General features: G+C 37.1%; 1 long non-coding RNA gene across 1 annotated transcript in view; it reads left to right on the plus strand.

Moving 5' to 3' along the window:
• The window catches only part of LOC140615364 (uncharacterized), a 50,873-nt gene extending 39,215 nt beyond the window's left edge, over positions 1–11,658 (plus strand). The window contains exons 2-4 of the long non-coding RNA XR_012016034.1: positions 159–265; positions 3,030–3,227; positions 11,340–11,658. This is a non-coding gene — a long non-coding RNA (uncharacterized lncRNA). The remainder of the gene's footprint in view (positions 1–158; positions 266–3,029; positions 3,228–11,339) is intronic.
• The last annotated feature ends 768 nt before the right edge of the window (positions 11,659–12,426 follow it).

Raw genomic sequence — 12,426 nt, forward strand, 5'->3', positions numbered from 1 at the left:
GAAGAACTAAGAAACAGATATGTCAACAAAAATATGAATCTAACTTTAAGAATAAAGCCTTTGGATCAAGGTAAGAAGATACAGTTGTTATACAGTTTTTTATCATCTAAATTAAATATTACTTCTTTGCTTTTATCAATGCAACTATTGTTGTAAAGAATGAAACCTGAGAAAGACTCAATAAGTAGATGCCAATTGAAACTTGAAATCTGAATTGAGATTCAGTTGTTCTGATTTGGAGCAAGCAGCCCAACACTTTACATAGGTACGTAGCAATCTGTGTTGAGTGTCTTATTTTGTTTAGTTTCAGTTTTGAACCAAATGCTGAAATTACATAGAATAACCAGATTTATAAGTTACAGATGGGAAATTTATACATAGAAATATGGAACAGTAAGCTATTGTGGTTGCACTTATGTGTGAATAACAGTAGGAGCTACTATTGTGTATTCTAACCCAGTTCTCTGCCTCTATTTCCTAAAATAGACTGTTGACCATACACATGGCAAAATCATAGACTAGCATTTTTGTGTTCTTATTATATGCTAGGAATTACTTTAATTACATTCCATATACTATTTTATCTTCACATTAATAACAATTGAATAGGTATTCTTATGCTGGTTTTATACATGGAGAAACTGAGGTTCAGGGAGCCTAAGTCAATTGCCCTAATGTTGCTCAGTGGTAAATGGCAGGATTAGAAAACAAAGGCATGTAGGCCTAACACAACATTTCATGTTATTAACCACTAACTTATATGGTCTCCCTCTGTCTTCATCTCCTGTGTCTCCTGTATCCTCAAATTAGCCCAGGAACAGGGTCAGTGATATTCCATAGTCTACACTAGCAGAGTGTCCAAAATGAAATGAAAAGCCCTACATAGGCTTTGTCTGACCCCTCTCTATATCCTCAGGTGAGGAAGTAGATTGAAAAAAGTTTCTCATGAAGTCCTAGACCCATAAGGGAAGAATTTGGCTTATATCTTATATCTCCCCCCTTGGTGACAAAAGCCATATTATTCGTGGATCTTCAGCAAGTGGATGACTTCAATTAGTGACAGAACTGTGAGCAGTGAGAGCTGGTTCCTTTCAAATTTTGCATATCCCAGGTTCAAACTTTGAGCGCCCTTTCCCACATGGATAAAGATGGATTATAGTGAAAGAATGGCTTTCAGATGAAAAAGAAAGGGAAAATTCAGCCAATGGATGGAAAGATCAGTGATATACTCAGAAAGGTCACTAATAAGAGGCCCAGTGTTCTGCTGTTCCACCCATTTAGGTCAAAGCCCTAGATGAGTTGCATCTGAGCGTGTGGAAGTGCGAAAGGGTGGGTAGATAAAAATATTAGTGCCTTTTGTGTGGTGGAAGAGAAGGGACATGATCTAGGTAGCTAACTGTTTACTCTTTGTGTTTTTACAATTTTACAAGTGGACAGAACCATCCTAGAACCAGAGTAGAGAAGGAATTCAATGAATAACCTGTGTTATATTAATTTTAGTAATTTTAGTTTTCACTATTCAAATATTCATTTTTATCTCAGAAAAAGATAAACACAGGTAAGAACACAGGAAAATTTTAAATTCTCTATACAGAGATGACTTTTAATATAATACTCTTTTAATTCATTTGCATCAAATATATTTAATGTATATCATATACATATATCTATATGTTTACCTTTATAATACACTTATTTTTACAAAAGTAGAGATACCACACACAGCTTTCTGTAACCTCCTTTCCCCTTGTAAATTCTATAAACATGTTTCATATTAAAACCAGATTTACATACTTTTAATTGTGACATAATTTATTGTACAGAAATAACATCTTTAAAATCCTCTTATAGTAAAGTTCAATTATTTCACTTTTTCTATTATAAATAATATTGTGATGAACATCCTTGGCACGTGTCTAATTCCGTGGAACAGACTCCTAGAATTAGATTCTAGTTCAAAGACTATGTCATCTTTTAATACATAATGCCCTCTGGAAATGTTGTCCTAGTTTACTCCCACAGCAATATATGAAGATGTCCATTTTCCAACACTCGCCCACACTAGGCTTGGTTAATGGCTTATTTAAAACTATTTTATGGCAGGATACTTGTGTGTAGGAAGGAACCTTCAGTATAAGTGCAAATGTTGAGAGTATTCCCTGTTTGAAACTAAGAGACAAGTTCTGCGCGTTGCTTGATGAAGGACAGATTTGCTAAGGAATATTAACGGCAGGAATATTAGCAATTTGGATAGATTACCATAAATGCCTGCTCTCTCAAAACATTCTTGGATTACAATTTCCAATATTCAGAAACTTCAGTTTTAATGACTTAAATGACATTTATTAACTTTCCTATTATTAGTACATAATAAACCAGCATCATTTTATGGCCAAAAAAATAATTTATCTGCACCACAGTTCCTATTTTGTGAGTCATCAAATGCCACCTACCTGTGACAAGCTTCATGAGCCATTAGAAGGGATTTTCCACCCTCAGCAATGGCTTAACAGCAAAAAACAAAAAATAAAAAAAAAACTTCTTATAGAGTGTACAAATCAGTTTTACTTTCCCAGAAAAGGGATCGTATTTATTTTAAAGGTGGTTTATACATGAAAGAACCATATGGAAAATCTGTATCTTTGCTTCCTTTTCGTACATATGGATTTGTTTCAATGATTAAAAGGCAAGCCAGATATTTTGCCTCAAACTTAAAAAAAAAAAAAAAGGAAGAAAATACAATATGCTAAGTGTAGTCATAAAGTGTTTATCAGTTGCTCAAGGTCAGTAAAAGAATAAAAATATTCTGTATAGTACACAAGGCAAACTATAATCCAATTTCAGCATTCCTACATGCTCGTGGATGATGTATACTGTCTCAGGTTCATCTGTGCAAAGATCGGCACCGATGTACTCTTTGCCTAAATGCCTTTGAGTCACTGCCATGAGATTATCAACATCTAAGAACAAAATGATTCTATTTTAGAATTCTGAATAGAGCTTTATTTTGTTTGAAATTCCATTTTTAGCATCAGCTGGAACACTTTTGCCTCAACTGTTAATTTAAGAAAAGTTAAAAGTCTTCAAACAATGCAACAATGCCAAGAAAAAGAATTTCATGTACAAAATTAAATGGTGGTTCCACCTCCCTGCACAGCATCACTTCTTAGAGGTTACTCATACCAACCCCAGTCAGGTCCATTTTATGACTGGCTAAGTCTGGAAAAGTGAGTATTTTATTTTGGTATGTTATCTCTAGAAATGTTCTTTATTTTTAATCACAAGATTTAAATACTACACCTAAAGTCTATAATCCAGTGAGTCCTCCCAGGGAGAAATCAGATAACTTTCTTCATGAGCATTTCTCCCTTTAAAAATTCACTAATAGTAAATACTACAACCTAGTGACAACTCAGGCTGACATAAAATCATGTGAAACTGCATCAGATATATCACCTCAATGTTTTGTTAGTAATAACTGGCTGTTTAAAAGTGGACAATTAGGTGGATGTCGTCAAGCATCTAAAGCAATCTAAGGATCAAACAGCTTATGGAGCAGCAGTCAAGGCCTTGGTTCCAATTCCAGAATTTACTAAGTGTATGATACTTGACTAATTCCTGAACCCATTTGGGACTCAGTTTTATAGCTTGCAAAAGGGAAGGGCTTTTGTAGAGATAAGGGATACACAATAATTCTTTGTTGAATAAAGGAGTAATTCTTAGGAATTTAAGAACTGACCATCTTCTTTCTATTCTGAAAGTGAACTGACCAATAATAGTTTTGTTTTTTTTTTTCCTGAAGTTACTTACATGATTTTTTTTCTTTTAACAAAGACTACTGAATGCTTCAGAAAACTGATGCCTAACAATATTGTTTCCCATCATCTCATCTGTGCCAAACTATTAGAGAAAAAACAAAAGAAACAAAAATGACCACACTCTTACTATATGAGCCCAGACCTTCTCTTTGATTCTTAGTTAACTGCCTAATAGTGAACTTTCCAATGGTCCTTTATTCCTTGAGAGCCAGCGTAACTTTAAGTATTGCCTGTGTGCCTAAATTCCCACTACGCATGAGAAGATGGGAAAGTTTCTGAGAACATATGACCTTCTTTAAGGTAAAAGCTAAAGGGAAGAGGCGGTGTCAAAAAAATTTACATTTGCATGTACCTTTTCATTAGCATTGTGCTGTCCTCCCAGAACATATCAGGCAGATAGATCTTTCAGGTGTGTATGGCAAGTCACAAAGGTTGACTCATTAAACACCCATTTCAAACCCCCTTCCCTTGTCTCCCTCTGTTTTATCATTCCAGACATCCTCAAACATAAGGATGAATACCTCTGGTCAATGAGGTATAGGTGGGAGATCGCTGGGCAACCTTTTTCCTCTTTTCCCTCTTCTATTCCTGTAATACAGACTAAATCCCTAAAGAAGCAATAGCTGTCTTGTAGCCAAAAGGACAAAAAAATAATAAAATTAAAACCAAAAAACACACAAAGGACAGCAGGAGCCGAGTTAGCCTGATATTATTGAGACATATACATTCCTACATTGTTTTTCTTCTGCTGAAAAGAAAGTCTTTACTTTAAGCTACTGAAGAAAGGGATTTCTGTACTTGCTTTTGGATGCATCATGGAATAAAGTCTGACTTTAAACTTTCCCTCTCAGAGGACTCCGTAGATGCCCCAAATCAGGTAAATATTTGGTCTCTGCTCTTCCAACATAACTTTGTACGTACAAGTTTTCAACAATAGCAAAAGTTTTCATTGAAGTATAAATCAAAAAGTGCACAAATTAAAGGATTTGATGATCTACTACTTGATGATCCACTACAAAGTGAGAACAAATTTGGAACCAAGTCAAGAAACACAACATTCTCAGAAACCTAGAATGCCCCATGTGCCCCCTTGGGCCCCAGAATGCCCCTTACCATTCTCCTCCCTTCCCCCAAAGTTACCAGTAACTAAGTTTGGCCACCATTGATTATATAAATCCCCAAACAGGAAAGACTAAACATTACACACACAATATGTACTCTTCCATGACTGCTGTCTTTAGTAAAATACTATATTTATTAAATATATCAGGTTGTTTTATGTACCAGTAGTTTGTTTTCCTTGTTTAGCTTTCCGTTGTATAAATATACCACAATTTATCTGATCTACTGTTGACGGATACTGGACTATTTCCAAACCTTGGCAATTAAGAATAATACTTCTATAAATAATCTTGTGCATGGCTTTTGGTGCACATATGTATGGATTTCTGTTAAGTGTATACACAGGAGAGGAACTGCTGGGTCAGATTGTGAATATGTCAACTTTAATAGTACTACCAAATGCGTTTCCACAGAGTTTGTGCAAATCAGGTTCCAACAGCAGTGAACAAGAATTCTAGTAGCTCGACATCTGTACCAAGAGTTGGTATTTCAGTCAAATTTAGCCTTTCTTGGGAGTATGAACTGAAATTCTGTAGTATTAATTTTGCATTTCCCTACTACAACTAAGAGTCAAAATAGCTCACACATCTTGGTCATTTTGATTTTGTATGTGTGAAGTAACTGTTCAAGTCTTAAAAAAAAAAAACAAAAACAAAAACAAAAAAACCTCCTCAAGTCTTTTGTCTACATAGAAGATTTTATAAGTGGGTTGCCTCCCTCTTTTCTTATCGATTTGGAGAACGGTTATATATTCTAGATATGAATACTTTTCAGTTATATGAAACATAAATAGTCTCTCCCATTTTGTGGTCTGCCTTTTTGTTTTGTTAATGGTGATCCTAATTTTAATGTAGTTCAATATAGTGATGCCCTTTTATGATTAATGTTTTTGCATTCTACTTGGTATTTTACTACCTCTATATCTGAAGGTTATTTTTCTAGAAGCTCTGTTATACTTTCCCTTTCATATTGAGGCCTACTACACACCTAAAGTGATGTTTGTGTACAATGTGAGATAGCAGCTGCATTTATAAAATATAATATCCATATAGCATGATTTTCTTATGACAATATGTGGCATCTTAGATTCAAGGAAATATGGTAACATTCTAAATTAATCGTGTTATTTTCAATGATAGAATATAGGTTAAAATTAATGAAAAACTTATGATAGAGATAAAGATGATATATTCAAAACAAAAAAAATAAGCTTTTAAAATATTAGAAGAAAATGAGAAATGGCTTCAAAAATTAGAATGAGGAACAGCCGGGTGGCTCAGCAGTTGAGCGTCCGCCTTTGCCTCAGGGCATGATCCCAGGTTCTGGAATCAAGTTCCACATCAGGCTCCCTGCAAGGAGCCTGCTTCTCTCTCTGCCTGTGTCTCTGCCTCTCTCTGTGTCTCTCATGAATGTATAAATAAAATCTTAAAAAAATAGAATGATTTAATAAATAGATATATCAATAAGAATATATGACTTTCAATAAATGTTGCCAGTTCTATTACACAAACTAATGCATACTCCTAAAACATACAACTTTTATCCTTAATACTACTGGAATCCATGTTTTGGACATGTATAAAACCAAACCGTGCCTAGAATATCTTAATGCTAAACAGCAAAAGTGCTTTTAAAGATATCTGAATAGTGCTCAAAAGAATAAGGGTCTCAAATAAAGGACAAAAGCAAAAATAATAATTATATTTCACTGGAAAAAAATTGAACACTTAATGTGTCATGGGCTTATAATGCTACCGAAACGAACAAATACAAATTATACTATTTTAAAGTCATGCGCAACAAAGGAAACAATCAAGAAAACTAAAAGGCAATCTATAGAATGGGAGAAGATGCTTGCAAATAACATATCCAATAGAAGGTTATTATCCAAAATATATAAATAGGGATCCCTGGGTGGCGCAGCGGTTTGGCGCCTGCCTTTGGCCCAGGGCGTGATCCTGGAGACCCGGGATCGAATCCCACATTGGGCTCCCGGTGCATGGAGCCTGCTTCTCCCTCTGCCTGTGTCTCTGCTTCTCTCTCTCTTTCTCTCTCTGTGACTATCATAAATAAATAAAAATTAAAAAAATATATATATATATAAATAATTCATACTACTCAATATCCAGAAAACAAACAATCCAATTAAAAATGGGAAGATGTAAACATACATTACCCCAAAGAAGACATACAGATGGCTAACTGACATATGAGGAGATGCTCAGCACCACCCATCACCAGGGAAATGCAAATCAAACTATGAGAGATCACCTCACATCTGTTGGAATGGCAAAAATCAAAAATACAAGAAACAACAAGTGTTAGTGAAGATGGGGAGGAAACAGAAACCCTTGTGTTCTGTTGAGGTTCCCTAAAATGTCAAAAATAGAATTTCCCTACAATCCAGTAATCATGCTACTAGGTATTTACAAAAAACAAAACAAAACAAAAACAAAAACAGAAAAGCAACCAAATGATTAAAAAAACTAATCTAAATAGATACATGCATCCCTATGTTTATTGCAACATTATTTATTACGGGCAAACTATGGAAGCGGCACAAGTGTCCATGGATAGATAAATGGATAAAGAAGATCTGGTGTGTCACACACACACACAGACACACACACCCTGGAATATTACTCAGACGTAAAAAAAAAAAAAAAAAGAAATCTTGCCATTTGCAACGACATGGATGAAGCTAGAGAGAATAATGCTAAGCAAAATCAGTCAGAGAAAGATAAATATATGATTTTATTCATAAGGGGAATTTAAGAAAACAAATGAACAAAAGCAATAAAGAGACAAACTAGAAATCAGACTTAACTACAAAGAACGAACTGATAGTTACGGGGCGGGGGTGGATTATATAGGTGATAGGGATTAAATAGTACACTTATGGTGAGCCCTGAGCCATGTGCAGGATTGTTGAATCACGATATTGTACACCTGAAACTAATATGACACTGTAGGTTGTTAACTCTACTGGAATTAAAAGGCTTAATAAAAATAAAAGTCAAAAACATTTTTAAATAAAGTCATGAGATAAAAATGGCATTTTAAATGTTCTATATGGATAAACCCAAGTTTTTAAATACTGTCTTCAAGTTTTTGTCATGGCCTAAGTTTAATATCACAAATGTTAATATGTTATGTGTAATACATTATATATTATTTTATATAAATATATATCAATCTATAATCACATACAAATATTAGTACATATTCAGAATTAACTCAAATAGGGTTTGTCACTTATGTTTTTAAATAAGCTGGATAGGAAGATCTCAAACAGCAGGAGAAAATAAAAGCATTTTTTTAAAGACTAAACATTATATAAAGCAGAGTTCTCAAAATGCAGGCCCCTAACCAGTAGCATCAGCCTCAGCTGGGGCCTGGTTAAAAAATGCAAACTCTCAGGCTTTCCCAGACCCACCAAAGCAGAAGCCCTAGAGGTGAGGTTCACACTCCGTCATCCTAAATCCTTCCGACGTTCATCACAATTGGAGAACCAGTTTGATCTAATGAGACTATGCAAGTTATCGCCTAGCCTGAGCTTTAAAGCTAAATTCTGTTGGACATTCAGCACTGACCACTACATCCATTAGGAGGTTTAACCAGTTACAGGCCAACTAAAGAATTTATGTTTTCTCTGCAACCGCAGTTAGGCCTAGTCATCTGAGACCCCACTAGAGCCTAAGGTGCTCAAGTGTGGATTCAAATCCAGGTGTCTTACCACAAGACTGCAGCCCACACTATGTCACTGTCTCTCCCAGAATTTCATTAGAGTGCTTTCCACGAAGACAAGGGTAGACGTAACTTGCCTAGGCTGAGCGCCTGCCGTGTGTCATGCTCTACATAGTGCTCTAATCCTCACGTCCACTTAGGTGAAGAGGAGATGGGCCGGATCTGACGTTCAGCAGGCCACACATGGGGCCCGAAGGCCCACAGCCTGCAGGGGCAGAGGCAGGATTCCACCCTCAACTCTTCCTGAATCCAAGGTCTAGGTTCTTTCCATTGGACGCTTGTTCCGCATCAGCACACACACACTTCTAGCACGTACACTACATGTGCTCAATAAAAGCCTATTGGCTGAATGACGAGTGAAGGAACGACCTGAATTTCCCTGTTACCGCATTTTCAGGGGTTCTCAGTGTCCAGAGAGCTTCCAGAAACTGCAGAGACACTTTGACCAACATGATGGTTCACTTAACAGAGAGACAAGAAAAACACTGCAGTCCCTGAAGAAGGATTACGTCGTTAGAACATTAGATCTTAGAGGAGACACCTTATGGTCATTTCATAATATCAAGCTGTGTGTCTCCCCAATGCTCCCTGAAAATATTTAAAACACACAAAAGATACTCAAGAAGTAACGTTTTCAATGAAGATGGGAACGTCAACACCTTAAAAAGTATATTATACTAACGTGACATGCCTGTGGTTCGTTTAGTTTAGCTCACCTTCCAGAAAACTTCTTAGAAAAACTTAGGACTCAGATTAAGTGTACAGTCATTTTGAAATTGCATGAAATGGCATAAGGAGATGAATGCAATAGTTGCTAATGTTTCTTGGAGGAGTCATGGGGCAAGGGAGAGAAAGAAACAGATTAAGAAGCTGCAGACATTTGTTACTTGAATAGCAGCAGGAATGGAAAACACATAGGGGTAACATTTTAAAGCTGTGTGTGGGAGGCACTTGCACAAAATATTTTGTCAACAGGATGTCTGCGTACACCTCTCACACGCTGCTTAGGAAATTTACCCCAGAATAGAGATTCTCAACTTTTTTTTTTTTGTTCCCCCTTACAAGCTGTCTAGCCCATGTAATTAAAGTCCGCCAGCAAAATAGTATTCAGGTGCTGACAAGATTGATCGTTCCCCAGCCCTCGCCATCGAGGGACAAAGCTAGGCATTTTCATTTCACTCAACTGTAGTTGTGAAAAATACTCTCCTCTGCCTCCTAGAGCAATCTCCATTGCTGGTTTCCTCTGAAGTCTCTCCGCCGGGTCCAGATAACATTCCCCCTCTATTTTGCTGATAGACATTCACGCTCTCAAGCACATTTTATTAATATTTGATCCAAGGTATCCTAGCATCCTGAACTTTTATTTATAGCCATAAAAAAAAATCTTGGTAGAGTTCTCTTAAGGAGCCCATTGTGAAGCAGAGTCTATTGCAAGATGCTAAGAATCCCTGATTTTCTATTTACAGATATGTACCCCAAATGTCCCAAGGCCTTCCCGTGTATGTATCTACCAGATCACATTTAGACCCAAATTTGTACATTAATTAACTCAAATGTCAGCATATAAGATGCCAAGTTTCTTTTGGGCCATAAACACCAAACCCTCCCTGCAAAGTCTATCTCTGTTATTTCTGGGCATAATACTCTCTCTGGAAACCCTATACACATAAAAAGAAACTAGGTATAAATAAAAGAAACCTCCTGTGAAATGCAGCCTGGGAGCCCTGAAGGGGAGGCTCTCACACACTTACTTGCTATTACAGCTTATGCCACATTCCTGGGTGAGAAGTAGTTCATTTTATTACCCCAGCACACACACACACACAAAAAGGAAGGTTTCCCCTTGTCAGCCTAGCCAGTGCGAAACTGCCACAATTCAGCCACTAAGAAGCTACCACCACCCTGGACTCCTGCCTTCCTCCAACAGACCCTCCTCAAGGCAGCCGTTCCCAACTCCTCCCTTTTCCCTACAAAGCAATATTCCTCTCCTCTGTTCTCTGGACTGGTCTATGGTTTCCCACAGTTTGCAGGTCCCAAACTGCAATTCTCCTATTCCTGAATAAAATCATTTTGCTGGTAAAATACCTATTTCTAAGGTTCACAACACACACACCCAAGAATATAGTTGGTTGGTCTTAGAGCAGAAATGGGTAAAGTTTCCTGAGAATGGCCAGATAGTAGACCTTCTAGGTATTAGAAGCCGGACGGTCTGTGTTGCAGCTCAGCTCCTCCGTGGTCCCATAAGCAGACAAGGACACCTGTGTTCTTATAACACTTCATTTACAGGGAACTGGGCGCCTCGAGCAGGTAAGTGTCTGCCTGACTTGGGCTCAGACCATGATGTCGAGGCTGTGAGATCCGGCCCTGCATCAGGCTGCACACTGAGCCTGGAACCTGCTTAAGAGTCTCTCGCTCCCTCTGCTCCTCCCCCACCTTAAAAAAATAAATAAATAAAAACTGTATTTACAAAAAAAGGCTGGAGGTAGAGTTGTCCTAAGAGTTGCAGTTTGCCAACTCCTGTCTTAGGCTGTGAAGAGGTTTCCTTCACTTTCCCCTCGTGGGGTAATCATGGGAGAAAATCTTCGCTGCTGTATACCAAATGCATTAGGAATGCACTTTTTTTCATGACATTTTTTTTTTTGTTGTTCCTAGAAACTCTGAATCCACTTCTTTAGAATCAATGGATCCCAATGGTCAAATGAGTCTATAGATGCTGATAGGATTCCACAGTCCTCGGTAGCGCCTGAGCCGTTAGATCTGACCACAGATACAGTTCATGGACCATAAACAGGCATGAAAAGTTGTTAAACTTCTAAGCCACAGTAGTTACTATCAGGCCAGCTTTAGAAATGTTACAATCTTTATACTTTTAAATATTTTACCTGTATAAGCAAACACATAGGCAATTGATAGAAATGACAGTATTCTCACTTATAGAATGTTTTTCCTAGTATCTCACTACTCAAGTAAAAAAGCCCTGATTAATAAATATTCTCAAAATATCAAATTACATTCTCTTTAAGTTTATGGGCATTCTTTATTCGGTAAACACTTAATGAAAAAAAAAAAAACTATCAGCGTCAGGTAGCCGATTAGATCCTAGATGCAATTATAAATAACACAGTCTGTATCCTGAAGGGATGTCAGGGGCGGTTATTAGACTTTGTGTAGATTCTTTAATCTTGAAATACAAATACCCTTTGTATGTCACTGGCTTGAGTATTCAAGTGGATTTTATGACCAAATTAAAATGACTCAGGGAACAAGCAGCTTTACTGACAGAGATTTCAGCACTTCCTAGGGATCTCCTCACCCTCAAATCTTCAGCGCTGCTTAAATATATACATGAACTAGTCACTATTCCTGCTCATCTTCATTTATTTGGTAGAACATATTCTGAGGCCCTTCTTTTAGGGCCAAAGTCTGTAAATGCAGATCTTTGAGTAACCCTGTCTTTGGTGGAGGTTTCCAGGGCTGCTGGCTGAAGAGGTTAGCATCCAGAGTTGCTAACGGCTGTGCCAAAAGCCCTAGCAGTTCTACAACGAAGTCACTGAAGTTATTGCATTATTAGCCCTGGAGTCTCACTCATGACTTTTATAGTCCTAATTCTTTCTAGATTTCTGCCAATTAATCCAAGTAATCACCTTACAATAAGAACATACACTTCCCCCTCTTCAGATGAAACTCACGAAAGAATGCCCCACAGCAAAATTGTTTTGGTACTCAGAGTTATGACTCT

The sequence above is a fragment of the Canis lupus genome, chromosome 23 (genome assembly GCF_048164855.1).
Source record: "Canis lupus baileyi chromosome 23, mCanLup2.hap1, whole genome shotgun sequence".
Lineage (NCBI taxonomy): Eukaryota > Metazoa > Chordata > Mammalia > Carnivora > Canidae > Canis > Canis lupus.